The sequence below is a fragment of the Ixodes scapularis genome, unplaced genomic scaffold (genome assembly GCF_016920785.2).
Source record: "Ixodes scapularis isolate PalLabHiFi unplaced genomic scaffold, ASM1692078v2 PGA_scaffold39__5_contigs__length_11793443, whole genome shotgun sequence".
In the NCBI taxonomy this organism is placed as follows: Eukaryota; Metazoa; Arthropoda; class Arachnida; order Ixodida; family Ixodidae; genus Ixodes; species Ixodes scapularis.
The window spans coordinates 2,879,164-2,891,079 of NW_024609867.1; the positions used below are offsets into that span (position 1 = coordinate 2,879,164).

At 45.7% G+C, this 11,916-nt stretch overlaps 1 pseudogene; it reads left to right on the plus strand.

Moving 5' to 3' along the window:
• The first annotated feature begins 5,718 nt into the window (after positions 1-5,718).
• On the plus strand, positions 5,719-10,654 carry LOC121047229 (annotated as a pseudogene).
• Positions 10,655-11,916: the final 1,262 nt, after the last annotated feature.

The following is an 11,916-nucleotide window of genomic DNA, read 5'->3' on the forward strand; positions in this document are numbered from 1 at the left end:
TGTGTCTCTGTCCGGCCAAAGCATCTGTGTTAGACTAATCTTTAGGATATGTGCAGCAATTCTTGGCAGCAAGTGGCTGCCAATCAGGAACACGAGTTTGTTCTCGGCCACCAAAAGCTAGTATTTTCAAGGCGAGCTATTGCCCGCCTATATGAGTTTCAGCAATCATCAAGGAGCTCAAAATCAAAGCCCGGGGGTTGGCCATTGCAAAAATGTTGACTCGGAAGCGCATGGGGAGGAAGTTTTATAAAAGTATCCACCTGCTTCTACAAGACAAACCAAAAATAAGAATCTGGGTTCCATTTGAAAAAAAAAAAAAAACATTGTCAGCTTGAATTAACTTGGGGGCGGCACGGAGCAAATAAGCCACGGTACGAGTATGCTTGGTTCAGGCGTTTGTAGGGGTGGTAGATGACTCGGTGTTTTCTAAAAAAATATTTTTTTTTCTAAAAGTGTGGTGGTCGAATATTCAGAGATGGGCATTGAGTCGGGATGTTAAGGTAAAAATTTCATCCACATGCCGGGATTCATGTGCCTTGTCCCCCTAGCGAGGGGGACAAGGGCTTCAAAATTTTGGGTTCGCAAAAGGGTTGCGTCAGTATTGACGTCTCATTTTACATCATGCGTCTCAATCTAAAACGCAGTATAAATGAGATTCGTTTGTGTGTACTTCCTCTCAGCAAGTGTATGGTTCTGTCTCAAAAAGGTCTAATCTGATGTTGACCGCTCCTCAGGTCTCCACCGACGATTCATCAGGACGAGACCCACCCGGGACACTAGGGAGGAACGGCTTAAGCGAGGGAGGCTATATATACGACAGCTTCTTGCGAACAAGAAACGAAAATAGATAGATGGTGGGTGTTTCATTTGCTATGCCTTTTGGCGCACACATTATGTTTGTTATGTTTCAATATTCCTGCAGAGTTTGGTTTCAACTATTGTAAAATACCGAGGATGCGCCCAGGTCGCAGAAGCTCCTACCCTCTGATTCGGAACGATCTACAAATAAGCAAAGGGCATACCAGACACCCATCCACCTGTTCTTAGCCGTGCTCAAAATATTGAAAGAGCACATCAACCGCCAGGTGCTGTGGCGTCTTTGCCACAATAGCGCCAGTCGCAGAGCTGACAGATCCGTGACTGGCGCAAGCCGTGGCATGGCCTTCGGGAACCAGGGAATCGAGATTAAAGAAGTAGCGCAGAAATCGGAGGCGAGTGGTGAAGGTGAGCAGAGTTAACAAAAAACAAGGACGAAGGGAGTTGCGTCGCATGAGGCATCTGTGTCCCGTGCATGTAATTTTGAGTGTGCTGTAGGTGGCTACCCAAAAAAATTGTTACTTGGACGTAACTAATCGCAAATCTCTCTTGCAGTTTCCATGGCCCACAAGCCAGCCGGCGCCAGTTCGTTCTCGTTCAAAGGTGAGGATTCTAGATTTTCTAGATTGCTCTGAAACAGCAATACTGAAGGCAGACAAGCCGTACGGCATATTTAATTGACAGAACGACTGGGGACGCTTTCACTGAAGGTTGTTTTCCTGCAATACACGTGTGTATTGCAGCAAAACAAGCTTCAGTGAAAGCGTCCCTACTCGTTTTGAGCTCCGTCAATTAAAGGTGCCGTACCGCTTGTCTGTCTGGCTTCAGTGTTGCTGTAGGCGGCAAAACGTGTGCCCAGTTTTGTCACAAGAGGCATATTATGTCACGCACATGTAATTTTGAATTTATCCGGCTTAGTGTGCTGTAGGTGGCTGGTCAAAGAAATTGATACTTGGACGCCGCTAATCGCAAATCTTTCTGGCAGTTTCCACAGCCTAAGAGCCAGCAGGTCCCAGTTTGCTTTTCTTCAAAGGAGAGAATTCCAGATTCCCGAAGCAGGAATACTGAAGCCATACGACCGGTACAGCATTTTTAATTGACGGAGCTCAGAACGACTGGGAGCTCCTGCATTGAAGCTTATTTTTCTGTAATACAAGCGGGCGACATTTACACCTGCCCAGTTACGTCGCAAGAGGATATCTATGTCCCGCGCATGTAATTTTGAATCTTTCAGACTTAGTGTACTTTACGTGGCTACTCAAAGTAACTGCTACTTGGACGCAACTAACCGCAAATCTCTCTTCCAGTTTCCACGGTTTACAAGCAAGCAAGCACCAGTTCGTTTTTCCTCAAAGGTGAGCATTCCAGATACTCTAGTTAGGTGCGAAGCAGGAATAGTGAAGCCAGACAAGCGGATACGTATATTTAATTGACCGAGCTCAGAATGGCCTTTGGCAGTGGCATTGAAGCTTATTTTTCCACAATCAAACGCACACATAATTTTGAATCTATCCGGCTTGGTGAAGGACTGCTACTTGTCGCAAACTAATCACAAATTTTTATTTTGCAGTTTCTATATGGCTACAGCTAGCAGGTGCTGTTTTCATTAAGGGGAGGATTTCACATTCTGTTTTCAAACGTCAAGTTTTTGAATGAGAGTCCTAAACAATTAACTTTCTTTTGCAGTAAATGCCAGATCCTCCAGTTCAGGAATATGTTAAATATATTTGGTATGGATAAGTCCAGTGTTTTGCTTCTTTATTCACAATTTGACAACAGCAACATTTTTTTTTAATTTATCACTCAGAAATACACACAAGAAGAGACTGCGTTGCAGAGAAATGTTGCGCTGAACGTGATATTCCAACTTGTATATAGTTTTATAGGTAGCCGATATAATATATTGGATTCCAATATCCATGATACGCTGAGTATATTGGAATTTTAAACCCTCATTGGATCCCCATACGGCACATGCGGGTCCAATAAGGGTTTATACGATATTGGATTCCAATATTTTCAGCGTATTATGGATATTCGAATCCCATAACAAATCCTTATTGTAATAAAATACAATAAATGTAATGTTTTCCAATACACTCTCTATATTGTATTGCAATACAATAAAATATATTGTTTACCAATATTCATAATACGCTGTTTATATTGGGGTTTTCCAATAGGGTCAGTACCCTTCCCTCGTCCTCCCGAAGAGCTGCGCTCTAATTCTGCATTGGAGGGAGGTGTAAACGGCATTCATTTTTTTTTGTTCCTTACTTCAGAAAGGTCGAGACACCAACTCCCAGATTATTTAAGCAAAGCACAGAAACTGTTGCACAGCTCCTTTAAGAGATTGACGCAGCTTACCTGAAAGAGCGTAGTGTCCTAGAAAAAAATTGACTAGAGCCGGACCTTAACTTGCTTGTCCACATCGCCGTAGTCCGCGAAGGTGTCAGCTGGAAGAGAAAATGAGATTTGTAATTTAAAATTTTAATAGCCACCAAAAGCTACGCTCAAATATCGCACTCTTTTCCTCATTGCCCAGCGCTGCCAAGACGGTCATTTATCCATTCGGAGGGTAAGATTAGTGTTCGCGCAAGCAGCTTTTGGGCACTGCCTTGTTGTCATTACGTCATTGCTTGAATTTGACTTAATTGTTGACATCCATTAGACAATGAAATATGCAATACTTTTGATAAATTATTTGCACGCATTACAGTTTTTTTACTGCTGTTTGGGGCGCCCCCATACATGTGCCACTCTTCGGTTGGTCTTCGGGAGCGCGTCTTTAAACGCTCGATCTTTTTGTCGCAAGGAAAAAAGCATTATCTATCCCTAAACATCAAAAATATTTTCGTAAGAATTGAATGCATAAACGACAGAACAAAACGTCCAGTACCAAAACATTATTGTCGAAATGGGGAAAAAGAGAGTCCACATTGTGCCAACATTGTTTGGTTATAGAAGTCCCCAATCAACGGGTTAATAAATAGATTGATCTTGTGTGCTACAATTTTTTTTCAAAGACATTACATGAATATGTTTTGAAGCGTATTGCTCTTTTTACCTTGGTCATAATGAGATGATGAAGCCTTTGTAATATGCCACACTATGCTAAAAAAAAAAAAAAAAAAAAAAAAAAAACAAGAATATTCGCAGACCCAAGAGCCGTTACCATATGTAGTCTGAGTTTTGAACGTAAATACTTCGGCAAAGATCAGCCTAATAAAAAAAAATAAAGTTCGAAAAAAAAATTTTTGTTGACAGTTTCGCGCTTGGGTTTCCTACATAAAAATCGCTAGCGAAGTGCTGGCGCGTACGCTGGCAAAATAAAGAATTCAGGTGTCCCACAAGCCGGTATCAACATTTGGACGTATGATGACGCGACCGAAAGTTCGTCCGTCTAAACAGCTAAAAAAAAAACCGTGGGTGTTTTATATTAATTTTTATGTCCAGAGTGGCCTGCCTTTTTATCGGTGGAACAAAGAATTTCTCGGAAAATATCGATAACATGAAAATAATGTGGGTAAATTGAACCGTGAGCCCAGCGAATTTGCGCAGTTCGTTGAGGACAATGACTTTCGAATCGACTTTGCAAACACCCGCATCATAAATGTTGGGACGAACTTCCGCCAGAGGCTTTGCATAGATTCATGGCATATGCAAACCACACCAGGAAACATCAATAGGTGAAGTGGCACATTACGGACTAACCCACATAACAAAACAGTGAAAATCGGAACCATCCTCGTAGAAGAAAAAGGAGCTGCTCTCAACTATCTTTAGCGTGTCGCCCCCGAAGAAAACAACAAGCCTGCTTTAAAACGTCGGGACCTCGTTGCAAAATTTGCTTGGTGATTTTTTTTTTTTTTAATTTTGAAGTGTGAGTTTTGCATTTGTTTGAGACATCATTCAATTTTATACCGTATTTACTCGCATAATAAGCACACTTTTCTTTCCCAAAAAATTGACACCTATTTATGGGTGCGTTCTTACACGGGAAAATCTGTTGCAATTACACACTTTACTTAAATGTCGTTTCAGGGGCCAATATGACACGGAAGGGTACAGTGCCATGGCTCCACTCACGGAGGCGCACACACCACACGTTATGGGAGCGCCACAATAACCATGCTGTATGCATTGCAAACCTTTTTAGGGCGCTTTCGGTCTCCCATTTGAGGAATGAAAAGCGTTCTATGAAGCTCCCTCAGTACGAAGAGTGACGCGACCATTCTTAGGCCTAAACGTATCGTGTCAGACAAGGCGGACAAGCTATCTGCATGCTCCATTGCCACGTGCCTTTCCCTTGCCCTCTACTACACTAACCCCTTTCCACCTTCGGATATATAACTAACAACACGGAATAAACTAAAGCATTGTTATCCTGACACCCGAGTTGTCTATTCTTACCAGCCCACACAAGAACGATACATGGTGTCAGAAGTGGGATGACCCTACCAGCGGGAAAGAAAGGCTTCTGGGTGAACCGAACGTGAAGGTCGACGTCATGGAGCACCTAAGGCTGCCTAGCCATTACAATTGACAGCTGATGGAGAAAGAAACTGGAAACTGTTTTGTCAGAGGTTCGACCTTTTCCTTCAAGCCACAGCAAGCACCGACCAGCCGAGATCTGAGGCGGCAAAGACAGCCCTGCTGCTCAGCGTGGAGGGAGAGGAAGCCTTGGACGTGTTCAACAACTTTGTGTCCACCGAGGAAGAAAACAAAGAAGACTACGCCACCGTGACTGCCCAATTCGAAGCATACTGCGTGGAGCAACAAAACGAAATTCACGAAAGATATGTCTTCCGCTTCCGTCTGCAGGGCGAGGCGAAACCGTTCAAGCAGTTTCTACGTACCTTGAAGAGACAAGCGCAGCACTGCAACTTCGGGACCATAGCAGGCGAGATGGTACACGACCAAGTGGTGTTTGGAACCAACTTGCCGAAGCTTCGAGAGAAAATGTTCAGGGACCTATAGGCCCTAAACTCGTGAAACACAAAGTTCGGGCCGAAAGTTCGCGGAGCGCGCTGATTGGATGTTGGCGACAAAAGCGCCAAGTCATCGTCGTGATTGTCCAATCGATGCGCTCCCTCAACTTCGGCCCCAACTTCGTGTTTCACGAGTTTAGGGCACCTGACCTTGCAAAAGGTCGTCACCTTATGCAAGGCGGCAGAAACATCAGCTCGTCAAAATGAAGTCTGGCGTAAGACAAGCGAAGAACTCGACGTTAACGCTATGAAGACCAGCAAGAACGCTCCGACAAGCCCCCGGCGCAACCCGAACTGTACGCGGTGCAATCGAAGGCATGCCTTGCGACGCTGCCCGGCATACGGAAAGACCTGCTACTCGTGCAATGGGCGGAACCACTTCGCATCTTGTTGCCGCGAGAAAGATGCCGTTTACGAGGTACAGCATGAAAACGACCACTTCGAGGTGCTGGATGCCGCAGCCGGCAGTACCAACAAAAAACGCGACTGGCTGGTGGACGCGTGTCTTCAAGGCAAACACCTAAGTTTCAAAGTTGACACAGGGTCACAAGCTAACGTGTTACCACTATCAGTTTTCCGCAAATTCAAGACCGTGATGCTGAACCCCAGCGGCGCTGTTCTGAGATCCTACGGTGGCAACGTCATCAAGCACGTCGGTACATTTTGATCGCCCGAGACTTTAGGCGACCGCCAGATATGCGCCAAATTTTTCGTGGTAAAGAACGGCCACAGCGCTATCTTGGGCTTGGCAGCTAGCGAGAAGCTAGGCATCGTCAATCGCGTTGTTGAAGGCGTGTCGACGAGCAAACACCGAAGCAGTCGTCGAGGAATTCCCGCAGCTTTTCCACGGAAGCGGGCGTACCCCGAAGGAATACAAGATGGTGTTACGCAAGGACGCCGTGCCAATCGTTCAGCCAGCTCGAAGGGTTCCCCTGTCACTGCGAGAGCCTCTTCGTGCAGAACTAGACCGAATGTCAGCAGTCCGACGGACTGGGTAAGCCCGCTAGTCATTGTACGAAAAAAGACAGGAAGTTGCGGTAATGCATGGATCCCAGAAGGATTAATGAAAACCTGAAAAGAGAACACTACCAAATGCCTCGTAGAGAAGATATTGAAGCGGACTTGGCAGGCGCGAAGTTTTTCTCGCGTCTAGACGCAAACGCAGGTTTTCACCAAATCCCACTGGACGAGCAATCATCCAATATACGCACGTTTGCCACGCCGTTCGGCCGTCATCGCTTTCTACGCCTCCATTCGGCATAGCGTCAGCTAGTGAGGTGTTTCAAAAAGCTCTCAACGAAGTTGTCGAGGGCCTTCCTGGCATACGTGTATACGTGGAAGATGTGCTGATCTGGGGTGCGACTAGGGCGGAGCACGACCAGAGGCTGCACGATGCACTAAAGGCAGCTGAATCAGCGGGCCTAACTTTCAATGCATCCAAATGCCAATTCGGCGTTCAAGAAATTTTGTTCCTGGGCGACATCATTAGCCACATTAGCATTAGCCCTTGTGGACAGACTTCTCAAAATGCCAAAGCCACAAAACAAATTGGCAGTAAAAAGGTTGCTCGGGGTTGTTAACTACTTTATAGTATCTACCGTCACTTCCCAGCGCACTTCGACTCTGCATTTTCTGATCAAACAAGACGTCATTTTTGAATGGACACCTAATCATGAAAACGAATGGGAAGCCATATGTCAGGAGCTAAGCGAGGCGCCGCTGCTTGCTATTTTTGACCTAGGTTTGGAGACGAAGATAACTTCAGACGCATCTCAAAGTGGCATTGGCTCCGCGCTCCTACAACGTCATGGGGGCTGCTGGAAACCGGTCGCTTACGCGTCGAGAGCGCTGAGTGAATCGGAACAGAGATATTCGCAAATTGAAAAAGAGGCTTTGGCATTGGTTTTAGGTTGCGAAAAGTTCAACCATTTTGTGTATGGTCGCCCACTCATACTCGAGAGCGACCACAGCCCGCTGATAAACATATTAAGGAAAGGCATAGCCGATATGCCACCAAGAGTGCAACGTTTTTTTCCTACGATTGCTCAAATACGATTACACGTTGATATTTGTTTCTGGCAAGCAGATGGCACTGGCTGATATGCTTTCTCGGTCTCTTGCTCCTGGGAACAAGGGGGCCGCAGAAACGGGCGACGTCGAAATCCACGCCGTCACAGTCGTATCAGCACTCGTAAGTAAAAAAACGGCTGCGAAACTTGCACACGAAACCAGCTACTGATCCGTATCTTAGCGTAGTACTACGAAAGCTCGGGAGAGGAGACGAAGTGGAAAGGGCGCTGAAATCAGTTGCCGCCGAACTTTCAGTATTAGACGGCATTCTTTTGAAAGGAACGAAAGTAGTAATTCCCATGAGCATGCGCAGAGAGATGTTAAAGTGGATTCACGCAGGCCCCCTTGGCACGGTAAAGTGCAAAGCTAGGGATAGGCAATTGGTCTACTGGCCGAACATAAACTCTGACGTCGAGTCGTTGATCCAACGCTGTCCGACCTGCAGAGCATATGCCTATAAGCAACCATCAGAGCCTCTGATTCTACAACCAACGCCTACTCAAGCATGGTACCGTGTCGATGTCGATCTCTTTCAGTATTCCGGAAGACACTATCTGTGTGTTTACGATTCGATGTCCAATTTCCCAGAGGTGGAGCTGCTACCCGACATAACAGCCAGCTCGGTAATTGATAGACTGAGTGCTATATTTTCGAGATACGGCATCCCAACGGAGGTATGCTCAGATAGCGGCCCACAGTTTAGCAGCAACGAGTTCGCGCTGTTGGCATAGCATTACGATTTCAAACGTGTGAAATCCAGCCCGCAATACCCCCAATCTAACGGGCTCGCGGAAAAGGATGTACAAATAATCAAACGCAACCTAACGAAAACGAAAGCTGCAAACTAATGCTTTTGGCTTGGCATATTAAATTACAGGGCATGCCCTGTCGAAGATGGTCGGTCTCCAGGCAAGCTGCTGCAAGGAAGGCGGCTGCGCACACCCGTGCCGGACTTCTATCCCCTTCCTGCGATACGGGTCAAGCAACACCGACAGACAGGCCATAACGAGCGGGTGCTGCCCCACCTTAAAAACGACGACGTGGTACGCCTGAATAGCGCGTCATGGGCGCGGAAAGCCAAGGTAGTTGGATCAGCCGGGCCGCGGTCCTGTTACATGCGTACGGAGAATAATAACGTTCTTCGGCGCAACCATCGACACCTTTTAGCGACGAAGGAAGAATGCGAGGTCGACTTGGTCAGACGACGAAGATTCGGACGACGACCGGGCCTCGTCTTACGGAATGACATTCACATCGCCAACCACCACGGCGGCTCTACAAACGGCAACTACGACGGCTCTACAAACGGCAACTCAGCAGCCAACGGTTCAACCACCGCGAAGGACAACACGACAGAAGCGGCCTCCGGAGCGATTGGGTTATGACGAGCGCTTCCAGCAAACGAGCCAGAGGTGTTGAGCTCAGCGGTGAACGACCGTTGGCAAGGAGGATGTATCGTATCAGATTAAGGCAGACAAGCTATCTGTATGCTCCATTGCCACGTGCCTTTCCCTTACCCTCTACTACCCCAACCCCTTTCCACCTTAGGCTATATAAGTAACAACACGGAATAAACTAAACCATTGTTATCCTGACACCCGAGTTGTCTATTCTTACCAGCCCACACAATAACGATACAACTTTCATGAATTCACTGTATGAAATCGCACCACGGACGCCCGCGTATTTCTTGAATTCATGCATTAGGTGGGCGATACATGTCCGAGGCTGGGCGATTCCTCGACCCCAGCTTTGTTAGGAGTGCTCGCCGCTCGGTTTAACTGAGGATCACTTCCGCAACTGCGCACTTGCAGTCATAAGACCGTATATTGCTATGCTTGGCTTAGTGTGGCCTGGCCGCTTTGTAGGAAAAGAAAATAGGCTTGGTGGGTTTCGTGGCTAGCTGAGTTAGACACAGTTCGAGACTTTCGAAGCCGAAAATTGGAGGTGCGTTCATTACACGAAGAAAAACAAAGGTCAAAATATTAATGCCTGTTGGGAGGGGGGGGGGGAGGGGGTCAGTTCATTATCCGAATGCGTTCATTTTGCTAGTACATATGGTAAAGTAAAATACCCTCAAACACTTCTCGGGTGTTCATCAAGCTTCGAGTAATTCACAGTTACCTGTAAGCTGACACTGCGGTGGAAACTACGCACCTACAAAACTTGAAAGTATAAAACAGAGAGGACGAGGACGAGAACAGGACATCTTTCATTTAGCAGCAACATAGAAACAACATAGATTCTATGTTGTTGCTAAATGAAAGATGTCCTGTTCTCGTCCTCGTCCTCTCTGTTTTATACTTTCAAGTTTTGTATCTATTAACCAACACGCTTGTTTTCAATTGTTACGCACCTACCTGACCAATAAACCACCTCCCTTTCATTACCTGATCCCGCCTCCTACACATGGTAATGGGCGGGAGCGGGAACAAAAGGCGAAACATAGACATGACTGGGGTAACGAGCATGTAACTTTCTAAACGCTAGCAGCTGGTCATTAAATAGAGTATAGGGGTGCACCACGAACTAAACGATGCTATATCAGAATGTTTGAAGGAAAACACACCCTTAAACATTTTGAAACTGTAGAGCGTTTCCTTCCGAGCCACTCGACTTCATTGGCCAGGCAGTAAAGAAAAGATACACTCATAAAAACACTCGTATGGTAAGCCTGCAATCCCTTTCAGGAAATTGGTAAAGAACCAAAAAGGCCCCAGGAATGTAACACTGGATCCTGGAACAGAAAAAAAAGCAGAGTCAAATGCAGTTATTAGCACAAGACACGAACTGCCCCGGTGAGATACACTTAAAATTAGCTACAGTTATTCGGGCACTCTTCTTTTATCGCAGATCATTGTGTGCGATTGCGGGCTGTCATTTCTTTCTAGCCCTATTAACCTCTCCCAAGTCAATTTTCCTTGACGCCGGTCACGCAAACTTTATCAAATCTGCCAGTACTGCATGATCAACTTCTAAAGCATGTGACGTGTTAAAATTTCAATGGTAGTGGCTGACAAGCATTAACCACCTGCTTCAAGCCCCTCCGCTGTCGAAAAAATAATTTGTCATCCGCTCCGAAACGCCGGCTTCTTGCAGAAGAGAGATTGAAGTGTGCTGCTGATTCAGGCAGAACTACATCATATTAGTCGAATATTGCTAAGTCAATTCACTATGCGACTCATCGTGACGACGAGACTTGGCCGGGGAAATACGTTTTATAGGGAAATGTTGAGTAATTTGATAGGTGTAATTTTATTAGGCAGCCTTATTTATTTGCTCTTTAAGAAGCATATGAAGAGCAGTAAAGTGAAAAAAAGAGAAAAAAATAGTGTTATCGACAACGACAAGTCGAAGTGACCGGACAAGCGCTACTTTTGATTCTTCAAGTTGTCCTTGCACTGCCTTTTGAGTATCACTATGTTTAAGCAACTTGTCAAGCAGTTCAATTCAGTACCAGTGAAACGGCTTGTCAGTGGCTATGGCACTCAATCACAAGACATGAAGAAAACAAACTACTTTGATGGTAAAGACCACAAAATGTTCATATCATGTCTTAAAATCGCCCCAAAGGTTAAAAAAAAAGTATTCCGGCGCCATTCTCAGAGGTTGGGGATTGAAGTTATCGAATTATTTGCAGTAAAACATGGAGCCGTTTACAACTCCCTGTAAGGCCGAATTAGAGCGCAGCTCCTGAGGAGGAGGAGAGGAAGCTGCGGAGAGGAGGCTATGCCCCTCTTCCTCTGCAGCTCGGCTCCCATATAGGGGGAAATGTTCCGCTTAATTTAGCGATGAAATTTTTTCCGCTAGATTTAGCGGGTAAATTTTTCCGTTTTATTTAGCGGAGAAATGTTTTTCCCCTGGATATATCGGGAAAATTTTTCCACTAGAAATAGCGGGGAAATTTTTCCGCTAAATTTAGCGGGAAAGTTTCCGCTAAAATTAGTGGCGAAATTTTTTCTGCTAGATTTAGCGAAGAAATTTTTCCGCTAAATTTAGCGGAGAAATATTCCCCGCTAAATTTAGCGGGGAAATTTTT